Source organism: Myotis davidii, unplaced genomic scaffold (genome assembly GCF_000327345.1).
Source record: "Myotis davidii unplaced genomic scaffold, ASM32734v1 scaffold149, whole genome shotgun sequence".
In the NCBI taxonomy this organism is placed as follows: domain Eukaryota; kingdom Metazoa; phylum Chordata; class Mammalia; order Chiroptera; family Vespertilionidae; genus Myotis; species Myotis davidii.
This window is the reverse complement of record NW_006352194.1, coordinates 3,391,121-3,407,221: the sequence shown is the minus strand read 5'-3', so window position 1 is coordinate 3,407,221 and position 16,101 is coordinate 3,391,121. Positions and strand designations below refer to the sequence as shown.

Here is a 16,101-nt window from a genome sequence, read left to right as displayed (position 1 = left end):
CATGAGGGGAAACACAGCTGTGGGGAAAAATCACATTAGATTTTTTACGTGGAGAGAACTTGGGCATGAAAAGCAAAGAGGGAGAGATTTAATTATTTCGTTTCACTGCTGCTATATTTGCAGCTATGTGACTTCACATACAACCTGCTGTCGTGTGGGAGGATCAGGTGACCTGGAGCCCTTGGTGAGAAGTTGAAGCTGTTACCCAATCCTGATTTAGTGCCAGATAACCTGTTTTAAGGCTGCCCTACCTTTTAACTTCTCTTTCTCTCCCAGCTCTATATGTAGAGCATCCTACTTTAGAGCATCTTTTTTTCCTTCATTTAAATTCTACTCCTTCTAGAATCCTCTTTGCTTAGCAATAACTGTTGGAAAGGAAAGACTTCTGGATTACTTGTATTTTATTTATCTTATTTTATTTCATTTTAATATATTTTATTGATTTTTTACGAAGAGGAAGGGAGAGGGATAGAGTTAGAAACATTGATGAGAGTGAAGCATTGATCAGCTGCCTCCTGCACACCACCTACTGGGTATGTGCCCGCAACCAAGGTACATGCCCTTGACCAGAATCGGACCTGGGACCCTTCAGTCTGCAGGCCAAGGTTCTAGCCACTGAGCCAAACTGGTTAGGGCTTATTTATTTATTTTAAAAATTTTAAATCTTCACCCGAGGATATTTTTTCCTCTGATTTTAAAATTTTTTACCATTATCACTTTTAAAATATATATTTATTTATTTCAGAGAAGAAGGGAGAGGGAGAGAGAGAAACATCAATGATGAGAAAGAATCATTGATTGGCTGCCACCTGCATGCCCCACACTGGGGAAGGAGCCAGCAACCCTGGCATGTGCCCTTGACTGGAATCAAACTCGGGGCACAGAGAGAAACATCGATGTGAGAGAAACATATGGATTGATTGCCTACTGCAGGAGCCCCGACCAGGGCCCAGGCTGGGGAGAAGCCTGCAACCGAGGTAGGTGCCCTTGACCGGAATCGAAACCAGGACCCTTTGGTCAACAGGCCAATGCTCTATCCACTGAGCCAAATGGCTAAGGCTGGATTACTTGTACTTTAAAAAAAAATTTATTATTTATCAAGCCTAGAGGCCAGGCCAGGCACTCAGACATGAGGAGGTCCCACGTCCACCAAACTCCAGAGGACCCTTCAACAGAAGGTTCGGAGAGACGGACACCAGCAGTCCTCCTGGGAGCCAGGCACTCCAATCACCGAGGCCAGAAGGGACACAGGACTAACAGACCTCCTGGGGGTGGCCACTTAACTAGACCAGCTCCGATTTCCTCACGGGGAGAAGCTGCTGGCTTTGTGCGCCCTGGAGCTCTTTTCCAAACAGCACATGGTGGTGTGTTGTTGACACACACACACAGCACACCCTTTGTGTTCATTACTGTTAATTACAGTGGAGACCTCCTATAATTAACTGTGTGATGGTATAACTCAATGGAGAGTACGGGGACCAGGCCTACCCACGGAGGCCGGCACACACACTGTGTATAATTCATCCCTGTCATCACTTACAAAATATATATATATATAGAGCTAGGGCAAGGAGGGTGAGGAGAGAGTTTTTTTTTTTTTAAGAGAGAGAGAGAGAGAGAGAGAGAAATTTTTTGTTCCACTTATTTAAGCATTCATTGGTTGACTCTTGTATATGCCCTGATTGGGGATGGAACCTGAAACTTTGGCATTTGGGGACCATGCTCTAAGTAACTGAGCTACCCAGCTAGGGTTCATTTGCACTTGCAGTGGAATTTCAGTCTTGGTCCTTTCCTTCATGATCACAACGTAATCACCTTGGGTCATGCTCCTTACAGCCATTTCATTCCCCTGCTGGGAGTGTTTCCCCTTTCCCTGTGCTGTCACACTCCAAAGTGGAAAGGCTTTACCGTTGTCTCCTGGGCTTTCACTCTGAAGTAGACGCTATTACCCTTATTTTCACTTGAGGGAGCTGAGGCTAAGAAAGGACAGGGCTTTCCCCATGATCCATAGATTAAAACTGCATAAACATTTGTTGTTAATTTTTCCTTTACATGCTATGTTTGGGGAATTACCCACTTTATGTGTCTCATTGACAGGCAGAGCCTGCCTCATAGTATAGATTTTATAGAGCCCGATGCTCGCTTTCACAGCCTCTCTTGCAGCTAAGGTGTGGCCTGTGATGAAGGCTTCACTAATCACACACCTGGTTTCCAGACTTAGACATGGATGATACTCTAACCAACTAAGCTACCTGGCCAGGGCTCGACTGTCATCTTTTGATGGGTCATGTAGCTTTGAGTAATGAGCATCTTAGTGAGAACCTTGGAAGTCTGAAATCAAAGACCCTTTCCCCAAATTTGGGGATGGCCCAAGTGCTCTGATATCCAAGAACAATTCTGGGAAGGATGCAGGTCACTACACATAACTAAGATTATATTTTATCTTTCTCAATAGGTAAGAGCTCAGAAGCAGATTCAACATGGTGCAGGAAAACAAATAAAAAATATCTTGCATTCAAGTGTTATTGAGAGGAAGATATTAACTATACCTGAAATAGTTAATAATCCACGCATTTTAATTTTATTTAGATCTCCACTTCTCCTACTCTCATAATCAAAGTCATTATTCGCATTGAGAGGGAAGACCTGATCTGGATCTCTCATTATATTGTCTTCTAGTTCTGCTGTGTGATGTTAAGACAGGGTCTTTAAAAGAAAAGGCAGCCCTGGCCAATGTACCAGTGTGGCTCAATTGGTTGAGCACTGAAAGGTTGCTGGTTCGATTCCTGGACAGGGCACTATGCATCTCACCGCTGAGATTCCTCTGGTGCTGGCAGGCAATCCTGGGTGAGACTAGCCCCTCTCACGCACAGCTGCTTCTGCGAGGTCTACTTCGCCTAAGATCAACTCACACATCTCAGCCCTATCAAATGCTAGCTCTCCCCCTCTCCCTTTTTTCTCTCTAAAATCAATAAAAACATATTTAAAAAAAATGAAATAGAAGAGCAGCCAGCATCATTCTTCCACTTCATCTGCTGCTTGACCACAACTCTGGTGTCAATCCTTTTTAGGAATGTAATGCATGACTCATTGAAAAACAAACAACAACCTGGAGACACCAGAGGGAAGGAAACAAGGGCTATGAATAAGCAAGTGTCTCATAGCCCATCCTATATAATAAAGAGGTAATATGCAAATTAACCCTCACACCCTCACAAGATGGCTGCCGACGACCAGGCCGGCAGGGGGTTAGTGAGGGACAACCAAACAACTGAACAGCAGGCTGCATGGGGCAAGCAGGCCAGTGGGGGGACTGTGAGGGGCGACCAGGCTGGCAGGGGCGGCAGTAAGAAGCGACCAGGCTGGTGGGAGGGCAGTTAGGGGTGACCAGGCCAGCAGGGGGGGCAATTAGGGGTGACCAGGCCAGCAGAGGGGGCAGTTAGGGGCGACCAGGCCAGCAGGGGAGGCAGTTAGGGGCGATCAGGCCAGCAGCCAGGCGAGTGGTTAGGAGCCAGCGGTCCAGGATTGTGAGAGGGATGTCCTGGATTGAGAGAAGGTACAGGCTGTGCTGAGGGGTTCCCCCCAGCCCCGTGCACAAATTTCATGCACTGGGCCTCTAGTATGGAATAAGCTCTCAGATCTGGGGTCTTGAGGGGGAGTACAGGAATGGCCTTTGGAAGGCACAAAGAAGCAGGGAACACAGGGAACTCTTCTTGGTGGCTGAAGTGGCCATAAGAGTCGTACAAAAGTTTAGTTGAGCCAAAAAGACTAATGAACTCTTTGCTGGTACTTGAATATCCTAAAAAGGCCCCAAGACATCACCCCTCTTTGACAATGACAGCACTAAGGCTCATAGGGAGGTAGGCACATCTCTGGTGAGTGACAGCATCAGGATGGAAATTTGTGAGTGCTGTCTTTCCTTCCAGCATGCTTATGCTACACTATGTCTGCTCCAGTCACTTGAATGTTCTAACTATTTGCATTTGTTCAATGATTTCACAAGAGTGTCAAACCGGAGAGAGATTACGGAGCATATAGAAAGTGTTCTGATAGACAGTGGACTGGAAAGAGAATGAGCTTTGGAGTCAGAGGTACGTATGAATCCTCATCTCAACCACTTTCTAGCTATGGCTATGAATCCCGTGTTCCTTAGTTTCCCTGAGCCTCAACTTTCTCACCTAAAGATAAGGATAATGATTTCTACCTCATGGAATTTCATAAGGATTAAATGTAGTGTTTTGCACATGGTGATCAATAAATAGATTGTATTAATGTTATCAAACTCATTTCATGTCCACTAGAGTTCATCAATAAAAGAGTACTTTGCTCAGTATCAAATATTAATATAGTTTCATCTCTTTTGGTAGACACCCAAGACCAGGAAACAATGGGTATTAAGAAAATAAAATGTAAAAAACCCCCCACAAACCTTAAATATTTACAAAATTGAAGAGAATAGTCAAGGATGCTACATATCAGCAGTTCTCAACCTGTGGGTCGCGACCCCTTTGGGGGTCGAATGACCCTTTCACAGGGGTTGCCTAAGACCATCGGAAAACACATGTATAATTACATATTGTTTACAGTAGCAAAATTACAGTTATGAAGTAGCAACAAAAATAATTTTATGGTTGGGGGTCACCACAACCTGAGGAAATGTATTAAAGAGTCGCGGCATTAGGAAGGTTGAGAACCACTGCTATATATGGATGTCCAAGTTGTGCACCACCAAACATGAGGGTATCATTTACACAGACTACCATGCAAATGGCGCCCTCTGGGTTTGCTCTTTGTACAACCCAAATAGTCGTATGTGGTGGCCCTGAGGATAACATATGATTAATAGTCTTCAATGCATAATCAGATGTTTAGTAGCAAGAACAGAAAACAGTGAAAGATGTCTTCAGATTTTACGATGGGAAGTGCCCCTGGAGATTATGTAGTTTAAACTTGCTCATTTTTCAGATGAGGAGCTTGAGATCCAAAGAGGGAAAGGGACATACTTCATCCAGCGCAGAACTGGGACAAGCACCATGTTGCTAGGCTCTTTGCTAATTGCCTTTCGTGCTCATGAACAATTATCTTTGTTGGTAGGAGTTGGCATTCTGAACCATATCTTAAAACCCCCGTAGGAAGGAAGATTTATAGGGGCTTTGCTTCTTCTTATCCTGGCCAGGAATAGACTCAGAATGGCTAAGCAAAGGTTGTTTAGTTCAGGGTCTTTGCACTTCAGTATCCTGCAAGTTTTCTCTCAGGGCGAGCAATTCCTGTTGAGCAACATGCCTTTGAATGCATTTTGTTTGCTTCTGCCTTTGACTTGATATTAGCTGGCTAGCTCGGAGGCTTCCTAATACCATCAGACAGGTTGCTAGGCAGTAATCTGAGAACAGTGTCTCTAGAGGCCGACTGAACTCCTTTAAAGTTTGCTAGGGAGAATTGACAAACTTCAAAGTATAATTCAGAAGCAAATAGGCAGAGACATAGTGGGGCCTATGGGAGGCTACAGGAAGCTGATATTGGGCATTAAGTGCTTTGGGTTTCAAATTAATAGCCAGCTATGCATTGCCAATTCATTTTCCCTGTCTTCCATAGTCAGGTATCAGCCAGTAAGTGGATATGTGGGAGGCTATATGCCACTAGCGGGGGCGGGAGGAGGGGGCAGGAAGGGTAGCTGGTCTCTGTCAGTGGCATAGACTAGAGGAGTTCAGATAGTGGAAAGAGTCCTGAGGTCTGGTGCCTTTGGGAGAGGGCTGTGTGGAAGAATTGAAACTGAGCCATGCCCTGAAAATTGGGCAGGCTTGGAGGAGAGAAGGCAGAAAAGAAAAAGAAACAGGGAATGCATGTTGGGTGGGGGAATGATAAGCTCAAAAGCTTAGGGGGACAATGTACAAGTTATGTTTGGGAAATAAAATATGGAGCCAGCTAGTTAGAGTCGTGAGAAGTTGTGAAAGGAAGTTAGGTCTAGTTTGGAGGTCCTTATACTCCAAACAATGGGGTTTTGACTTTACTCTGAAGATAAAGAGCTATGAAATGTTTATAAACAAGAACAATATAAGATGAAGGCGATATGGCTAACTAACTTCAATTTAGTCTCTGAGGTATAAACTATTTAGATGGAATTGTGATTGGGCTAAAAGAGGGTTTAACATCACCCAGAGATGAATATATAGATGGATTTCATATTTCACTTTTTTGAGGGGGGCGGGAGGGGAGTGAGTCCTAGCGGGAAGGATTACTGCATGTTCTGAGGAAGGAAAGCATGAAGTTGTTATAATGGTTGTACGAAAGTTAAATATAGTTAGCAGAATGAGAAAGGATGCTGAGTAACCAAAGAGGTAGACTGTCCTAGTCATGTGCCTATTGATATCAGCCCTTATCTGCCCTAAAGGGCTGGGCTAAGGCTCAAATTATATTTTCCAGGCTCTCATACTAGTTGGTTTCTGCGTAGGTTTTGTCAATGAAAGACAGTAGAAGGTGGAGAGAGTAAACTCCCTTCCTGCCTCTGGATTCTGAGGGCATCTTCTGCAGCAGTGGCAGGAGCAAGCGGTGATGACAGCATTGGTGGTGGTGACAGTATTGGCTCTAGTGACAATGACAGCAATGGGTATGGATAGTGGCTTCAGGTACAGAAGCAATGACCTGCAAAGGGCAGGCTCCTGGGTTCCTGCTCAGACAACTGGGCTCCAACGGCCAACAGGAGCCTCAGGGACTCCGTGCCTCTGAGCTTTGGGTAACATTTTTGCTCCTTTAGCCCAGGGTGGGATGGTTTCCTGAAGTTCATCATCTTTGAGTAGTCTCCCTTCTCCTCCCCTCCTTGTTCCTCCTGTTCCGCAACATCCCGTGGCAGGGAAAGGACTCAGGACCTGCGCTTCTAACACTCTGGTAGCCAGTTCCTTCATTACTTTGTTCTATTTGAAATAACTATAGACTGGGGAGGACCTGCTCTGCTCCTTCAGGATTTCAGTCGCAACCTCTTGGCCAAGTCCTCCGCCCTCCTCTTTGGGAACGCCTCCATCATGTTCGCCATCCCCATCTGGTTACACCGGCGAGTGTGGCATCTGGATCTTATCCAGCCTGCTGTTCTGTAGAGCGTGATGACCGTTGTAAGCACTTATTGGGTAGCCTTTGCCTACAAAAATGTGAAATCTGTTCTCAAGCACAAAGTAGCACAGAAGAGGGAAGATGCTGTTTCCAAGGAAGTGACTCGAAAACTTTCTGAAGATGATAATAGAAAGATGTCTCAGAAGGAAAAAGAAGAATCATGTGGAAGAAGAAGGAAGTTGCTGATTACGAAGCTACAAGATTTTCCATCTTCTATAACAGCACCCTATTCCTGGTCTTGGTCATTGTTGCATCCTTCTTTATATTGGAGAATTTCTACCCCACAGTGAACTATATTCTGTCCATAAGTGCTTTCTCGGTCTCATTGCCCTCCTGTCCACTGGCTCCAAATAGACCAGGTCAGCGTCACCCTGGGCTTTGTATCTATGGGTGGTCTGTGGTGTATGGAAAAGAAGCCGGGTGGTCAGGGTGGGAGACACATAAGATGTTTTTACAGTCTGGAGTTTGAGGGTTTGAAAGACCCAACAGAATGCAATTCAGTATTTGTTTCTTGGCTCTTTTTTGACAGGCTGTTGAAATTACATGAATTGGAAGGGAAACTCAGAGTACCAGGGCATTTGTTAAAAGGCAAATGTGTCTGGCAATGTGCTATAATCACAAGAGGAGAAAATAACTTGTTTCCTTGATCTATCAGAGGTCACAGTAACCTGGACTGATCTGTTAGCATTTGTTAGAGTAGCAAGAAGTTAATAGCTGGTTTGTATGTTCCAAGCACAATATTACAGCTTTTTTGGAATCATAAATATCAGAATGAATCCTCTTTCCTCCCCTTCCCCCTGTGGGGATTGGGGGGTGGGATTGAACTGCATGTTTACACGTCTCTGAATTTGTGATTTGAAAGAACTCAAAGTTAAAAACATTGTTTCTCAAAAAAAAAGAAAGAAAGAAAGGAAGAAAGAAAGGAGAGAAAAGAAAAGAAAGAAATACCTAGACTGGTTTTCTTTTCCTTGATTAGATCCTGATTAATATAGTACCTAGGCCTGACCAGCTTGGCTTAGTGGTTGAGCCTTGACCTATGAACCAGGAGGTCAGGACACATGTCCTTGTTGTGGGCTGGATCCCCAGTGTGGGGTGTGCAGGAGGCAGCTGATCAATGATTCTTTATCATCATTGATGTTTCTATCTCTCTCCCTCTCCCTTCCTCCCTGAAATCAATACAAAATATATTTTAAAAAATATTGTACCTAGTATACTTGCCTCACTTGGCTTCTAGGAAGGATAACACTGAACATTCCTCCCACCCTACTGGACATTCCTTCTCAGTCTCCCTTGCTGGCTGGCTCCCCCTCTTCAACTTGACTTTTAAAATTGGGGTGCCCCAGTGTAAGGGGCAAAAATAGAATATTGGGGACTAGCTATTAGTTATAAGAAATATTAACCATGCTCTGTTAACAATGATTGTTTTGTTCTGATTAAAGAAAGCACACTCTAACCTGGCTGGGAGTTGTAAGTCCCTGCCCCCGGGACCTGGGAGTCAACCTTGGAATGTGGTCCATTCTCATCTGAGAACTATTATCATGGAAAGATTAACGACCTTGTTGCCCAAACAATGGAGTTCTGTCCCAGCCCACATTGCCTGTAATCTCTAACCATTAAACCCATTCTTATTCCTTTTGCCTACTTCCCCATGTAATCTTTGCCCTACCCCATATAAGCAGCTAGTTTATAGGGGTTGAAGAACAGATTTTTGTGGATGACCTTCTCCTCTCCCATACTGCCAGCATCTATATATATAATCCTATCTAATAAAGACAGAATATGCAAATTGACCATCACACAATCACAAAGATGGCGGTGCCCATAGCCACAAGATGGTGGTGCCCAGTCCCTTTAGCCCCGCCAGAGTCCCACAGTCCTTTCAACCCAGCCAGGGGGAAGGAGGGAGGTGGCAGGCACATGGTGTGGCCTGACCTGCCCTCAGCTCCCCAGCCACCCAGGGCTGTCCTGAGGGGCAGGCAAGCCTCAGATTGCGGTTGCCAGCTGCCCAGGTTGAATCTTGATTTGGTGACTTAAAACAAGATTAGGATCACTGAGACTATTATTGAGCTCGATAGACCCTGATCACCGGCCAGGCCTAGGGACCCTATCCATGCATGAAATTCATGCACTCGGCCTCTAGTTATTGGAATAAATGCTCATATATGATTCAACCCTGTCTCTGCCTAATTGGCTCAAGTAGTGTCAGGCAACTGGGACTTATTGGTTGTTTGGTTTCACCAGGGCATGAGAACTGTTAATGACTTGCTTGTACTAGTAAACAGTTAACTTTCCAGTAATGTAAAGATCAAATCTTATCTGTAATACAGCTCTATCATCCAGGAACACAGGAATTAATTTCACTTTACAGGTGTTGAATTTGAAGATTTCTTGCCCTAGGAACCATTTAATTGACCCTTCTTGATGTTGCTACCTCTGAAGCTGAGACTTAATCTCAGATTGATATAGCTAAAGAGGAGTCCAAGAGATTTGCTTACTGCTGAAATATTCCCCATAAAAAACCCACAATCCAGGGTCTCATAACCTTCTTTACAGGTTCAGAAATTATTTTTTTGTCAAGCCCACCCTGAAATTAAACAAATTCAACAACATAGAGTGTCCCAATAAGTGCTTATATTTTTAGATATGAATAATATAAAATGTAAACCAACATTTTAAACAATGAATTACTGATGATGGACATTTGTAGTTTTAAGATAACTAAAGTATCTCAACAATATTGAGGATTCCAACCCATGAACATGGGATATCTCTTCATTTAATTAGGTGAGAGCATCTTGTTAGCTCTTTGACCTCAACTCCAGGGACCTTCAACTCTGCTCCACCTACGGTACTCACTGCCATGGCCACCCCCTGGACATTGCATCACCTAGGACTCCCTCATTTCTTAAATCTTGAATTCAAACATCCCACTGTGATCACATCCTCCCATCCTTCCACCTTTTCCCACCCAGTTGCTCCCACTACAACCATTCTTCAAATTTATTGGAACTGTCAGCCCCGTGGCCCCTCTGCGGTCCCCTTTTCTTTTTCACTTTCTCTATTCTAATTCCTTTCCTACCCGGTAGTGACTGAATGTCTTCAACACCTCTTTGCCAAACACCTCTCGTTTGCCCTATTGCCCTATGCAGTGGCATTTAGTCAAACTATTTCCTGTTCTACATTGGGACAGAGTCATGCCAATTAAAACTAGAGGAAATGGAAGAAAAACTTTAGAAGGTTGCTGTGTACCACCGATTTCTTGCCTCTTTTAGCAAAGTCCTCCAAAAGAGGGTTAGGCCTTGTGAAAGGGTTTCCCCTAAGAATTATCTACGGAAGGAAGTCTACCAGCAAAGAGGGCATTAAGGGAGTTTCCTTTCCTACTCCAGCCTCCCCACACCTCTGATACTGGATTGTCTCAAGAGTAAGACCTTTAAACTAAGTGAGAAGAGGATTAGCAGAATACAGAGGTTAAAAAAGCATGTCTTGCCGAAACCGGTTTGGCTCAGTGGATAGAGCGTCGGCTTGCGGACTGAAGGGTCCCAGGTTCGATTCCGGTCAAGGGCACATACCTGGGTTGCGGGCACATCCCCAATAGGAGATGTGCAGGAGGCAGCTGCCCCCACCTCTCTGGTGATAAAGTTTCTGGTATGGGAGGGTGTCTTTCACATGGGAATTTTATCTCTTGTTTTCAGGAGGAAAAAGGGGAGGGAGGTCGGAATGTCCTTTTTTTAAAAAAACAACAACATATTTTTATTGATTTCAGAGAGGCAGGGATAGGGAGAGAGAGATAGAAATATCAATAACGAGAGAGGATCATTGATTGGCTAACTCCTGCACACAACCTATTGGGGATCAATCCCGCAACCCAGGGATGTGCCCTTGACTGGAATCGAACCCGGGACCTTTCAGTCCACAGACTGACATTCTATCCACTGAGCCAAATCGACTAGGGCCAGAATGTCCTTCTTATACCTACTGTTCTTCAAGTGTCTTTAACTCAAAATAATCCTTATGCCTGTGGACAAAAGGAGCCATATGCTAACCTGACAAGCTCAGGGAAGGCCTGCATGGTGGTCTTGAAAACTCAGAGACCTAAAGTAACCACAAAGGATGGTCTGAAATTAAACTTTAACTAAAAGCAGTTATGGTGAGTACCTACATCCTAGGCCGGTATCTTCCCAGACAAGGTCAAGCTTTACCTTAACTGAGCCTATCTGGCTTTTTGCATCTATAATAACATGTCTGGGTAACTTGTAATTTTCCTTTTTCTGGACCCCTTGGGGCACAACCTAATGTGCCTGGGCGCCAATACCAAATTCCTTCATTGTTATGTTAATTGTTCCTGCACCCACCTAAGTAACAGTATGTGTCTATCATTTTACTTTTTCTCCAATCCCAGGGGTTTCCCTGCTTTGCTTTCTCCCGCCTCTCTGGTCTATCACCAATGGATTTCATGTAACCCCCCTTCGTCCCTTCCTTCGATTGCAGTGTATAAATACAGATGTAACCCACCAATTCTCCAGAGCTTTATCTCAATCCATTGAGGTTCTGCTTCCTGGCAATTGTCAACAGTTTGGCTCAAATAAACTCACAAAAATGCTTTACAGGTTTCAATGGGTTTTTTTTTTTTACGTTAACATGCCAAAGTGGCATATTTTGGGGTGGCACATAGTCACTGTCCGGCTGTGTCTGGACAAGGTCTTTAGGTGAGGGTTACTCATGGTACTAAAGGCAGTCAAGATCTTGAAGAACTGGGTTGTCAAAGTCCCCAGGTTTTTGGTTCAGTGCAGTCCAAAGGCAGCTGATATACACCCAAAACAGAACTCATCACCTTTGTGGATGAAAAGGGGCAACATACTAACCCTGACAAGCTCAGAGACCTAAAGTAACCACATAGGATGGTCTGAAATGAAAACGTTTTAACTGAAAGCAGTTTATGGTGGGTAGGCATGTCTAGGCTGGCTAGAATCTTCCCTGACAAAGGTCAACTTTCACCTTCATTGAGCCTATTGTCTTTTTGCATGTACATAACATACCTTTGGAATATCAGGGTAACTTCCTTTTTTCCAGACCCTTCAGGGCACAACCCATGCCCCAGGCTGGAGACCAAATCCTCTCATTGTTATTATTATCATTTCAATTGTTGACTGTTGGCTATCCTGTACCCACCTACATAAAAGAAGCCCATGTGTTTCATTTTCCTTTTTATCCAATCCCAGGGGTTTCCCTGCTTTGCTTTCTCCCGCCTCCCTAATCTACCACCAGTGGATTTCTTGTAACCCACTTACATCTTCTCTTTTGATTGGACTCTATAAAATAGATGCCAAACTGCCATTCTCTGGAGCATTTCCTAAGTCCGTTGAGATTTCGTTTCCCTGCAATTGTCATCAGTTTGGCTCAAATAAACTCACAAAAATTCTCTACAGGTGTAAATGTTTCTTATGTTGACATGAGTTACAATACAATCATGCAAGCGTAGGGCGGTGGTGGGGTGTCCTTAATCCACTATGTGAGAAGAAACAAGCCATCTTTTCCGTCAAAGAACGATTTAGACCAGGGGTGGGCAAACTTTTTGACTCGAGGGCCACAATGGGTTCTTAAACTGGACCGGAGAGCCGGAACAAAAGCATGGATGGAGTGTTTGTGTGAACTAATATAAATTCAAAGTAAACATCATTACATAAAAGGGTACGGTCTTTTTTTTTTTTTTTAGTTTTATTCATTTCAAACGGGCCGGATCTGGCCCGCCGGCCGTAGTTTGCCCACGGCTGGTTTAGACTTTAGACAACCGCCGTTTTGGACTGTGTGACTTGGCAGCCTCCATGTTGGCCGAATGGCTTGCAGCTGCCCTGGGGGTCGCCATCTTGGAACAGCAAAGGCCAACCCCTCCCTTTGAATTAGCCAATCACGAAAGACTGTGTGCCTGAGCTCCAATCAAGAGCAAGGGACAGGTCACGTGCAGGAGGGGTTATAAAGCGGAGCAGACCGCCTGCATGGTGTGCACGGTACTTCCAGACCATGTGCACACCCTTCTACGTAGAAGTAAAGATATTTGCCTTGCTGCCTGGCTCCCGAGTATGTTTTGTGTTCTACGGGGACCCCTGAATTTGGGGATCACCTTGTTTCTAACAACTACAACTGTGATGTGAAGAGAGACACACAGGGAGAACACCATGTGATGACAAGGCAGAAACTGGAGTAATGGCAGCTGCAAGCCAAGGAACACCAAGCACTGATGGGCACTGCCAGAGAAGCTAGGGAGAAGGACGGATGATTCTACCCAAGTCTCAGAGGCAGCATGGCCCCACCGCACCTTGAGTTTGGACTTCCAGCCTCCAGAACTGTGAGGGAATACACCTGTTATTTAAGCCACCAGGTGTGCGGGACTTTGCTATGGCAGCCCCAGGAGCCAATACAGGTCATGCCTTCATCCACTCACGCTCTACCCCAGGCCACCGGACTTGTTTGCCGCAAGAGCCTCTGAACTGCTTTCCCAGCTTCTAGTGTTGCTTCCTCGACATTTGTTCTCCATGTAACAGTCCTGAAGGAGCTTTCTAAAGCTCAGATTACTCCCCTGTTTACACTTCCCAGTTCTCTAAAGATAAATCCTCAACTTCCTTACCTGATACAGAAGGCCCTTCCTATGGGCCTTTCCAGCATCGACTTGTGCCATGCTTTTCAGCTACTCCCCATGTCTGCAGGTCCTCAATGTTCCTAACATCTCTGAACTCTGGGCTGTAATCCCCATTAGACGTCTCTGTTCCCAAGAAGCCATCCTCAACTCTCCCAACATTCATAGTGCTCTCTTAAGAGCACACACATGGATCTTATCCCATCAGAACATAGATCCCATTTCTTTACAATGCTTGCCAGCTTGTCTGTCTGCCTCCCTTGTCCGTAAGCTCCCCAGGCAGGGGCCATGCCTTCTTCAGCATGATAGCATCAGTGGCCAGCAGTGACCGCTCCATTTCAGGTGCTCATTCCATTAGACTGAAGGGGACAGAGGTCTGACTGCTTTTATTCTCATTCCCTTTGGGTTTCAGATGTTTGATTTGGAAAGATTTTTAACCACCAAACACAATTTATTTATGTTAATTTATTTGAGCTTATCAGGGGGGGTTATGCCTGGTTTTCTTTTTATTCTATTATTATTTTTGTTTTCTTTTTCTTTTAATATTGAAAACTGCTTGAAGAATTTCCAAGCTGTTTTTCTTTTTGGGAAATAACTCAGGACTTAGTGATCCTGGTTTTTGAATCTAGTCAATCTCCCTACATTTAATTGCTAAGGAAAGTGAGGCCCAGAGAAGTGAAATAACTTGTCTAAGGCTTATGGTGAATTAGCAACAACACCAGTTTTCTGACGTCTATCCAGGGTTCTTTCTGCTCTTTCACTATGTATAGGTAAGCTAGTTGTGTGTTGAGCAATGTTTAACAACAGGCTCTCTGGGGTCGTGGGGGTGTGTGTCTTGGTTTGTAGCATTTATTGGTTTCTGTGGTATTGGTGAATTTCAGGGTATCTATAGGAAGTCACTGAACCAAGTCATGAAGAGCTGTTTCAAGCAGACTCCAAACTACTGTATTAAAGGTTCATAGTGCTGGGGAGTCCAGCCATTCAGAAAGTGGTTGTTGTCAGAACATGCTAAATTCTGGCCATGACATGATGCAAAAGGCTCCAAATAAAAATAACATCCCAAAGGAATGACCTGTTGAAAATATGACCAGACGACCATGTGAATAGAAAGTGCCGTTCACTGTCATGTGTTGGAAATAAAAGCCAGTGATAACTTCTGCAACGTTGTTGATGAACCAGAAATACAAGTCCCAGTAGCAGGCCCACCTCCCCTCTGCTGCTTTCTGATTTATCTCAGGCAGAAACAATTCCTCCTTCCTTAGTACTTCCCATATATTCATGCTCAGCTGCTTTTTTTTTTTTTAATTTTTAGAATTGCCTACAGACTATATCCAAACTCCCAGCTTGGCAGAGAGGTCTTCTACCAAGTGCATTTCCAAAGAAGGTGGGTTGGGACAGCAGGAACACAAGGTTTAGGGCTGGATCAGCTCAGGGTTCAACTCCTGCCCTGAAGTCTCAGGCTGGTGTCCTGACATTTTGGCCTCAATTTCTTCATTCTTAGATTCCTTCCTTGAAAGATGAACACAAGGATGAAGCAACATAAGACACGTCAGGCGCCTAACATGCCACCTGGCACACATTAAGGATACAAGAAATGCCTATTCTTCCCTTTTACAGCTTAAACATTTCCTGCCTCTTCAAATCGCCTTTTCACTTTTGGGGACCTTGTTTGCCAATGAATGAATGAGTTCATCTACTCCTAACAAATATTTAGAGACAGGAAAAGGCCTCTGTGGACTGAATCTCTGATTCCATTGTCTGTAATATCCAGTGGTTTTGCAGAAGTAGGACGTGGGTAAGTTCTTGGGCTCAGGGGTCAGGGAGGCAGGGTAAGAACCCATGGAAGTTGTTCTTAATGTGGACCAAAGTGCTATAGGGAGGTAATGGGGGCCTGTTGAGGATTAAGCCTCACCACATGAAAACTGTAACAGTGAGTGGTACCAGTTCCCCCACTAAGGGCTGGACACAACCCACAACATTAAATTCATTCCTTTAATCCTCACATTAACCTTATGGGAGTAACATCATTCCCCTTTTGCTGATGAGAAAACAGATGTTCAGAGAAGTCCATGCTCTATAATGTTCCCTGTACTCATACTATGTGCTAGACACTGCTCTAGGCATTGGAGATAGAGCGTGGACAAAAGAGATAAAAATCCCTGCCCTGGGTGGGGGTGGGGGGGCAGGAAGAGATCAACCAAAGGACTTGTATGCATGCATGTAAGCATAACCAATGGACACAGACACTGGGGCTGGTGGGGGCATGTGCTGGAGGGTGTGAGTGTCTGGGGAAGGGTCGATGGGGGAAAAAGGAGACATATGTAATACTTTAAACAATAAAGAATAATAATAATAATAAAAATCCCTGC

The 16,101-nt window shown here is 44.5% G+C and overlaps 1 pseudogene; it reads left to right on the top strand.

The window, feature by feature from the left end:
• The first annotated feature begins 6,936 nt into the window (after positions 1–6,936).
• LOC102754606 lies at positions 6,937–7,455 on the top strand (annotated as a pseudogene).
• The last annotated feature ends 8,646 nt before the right edge of the window (positions 7,456–16,101 follow it).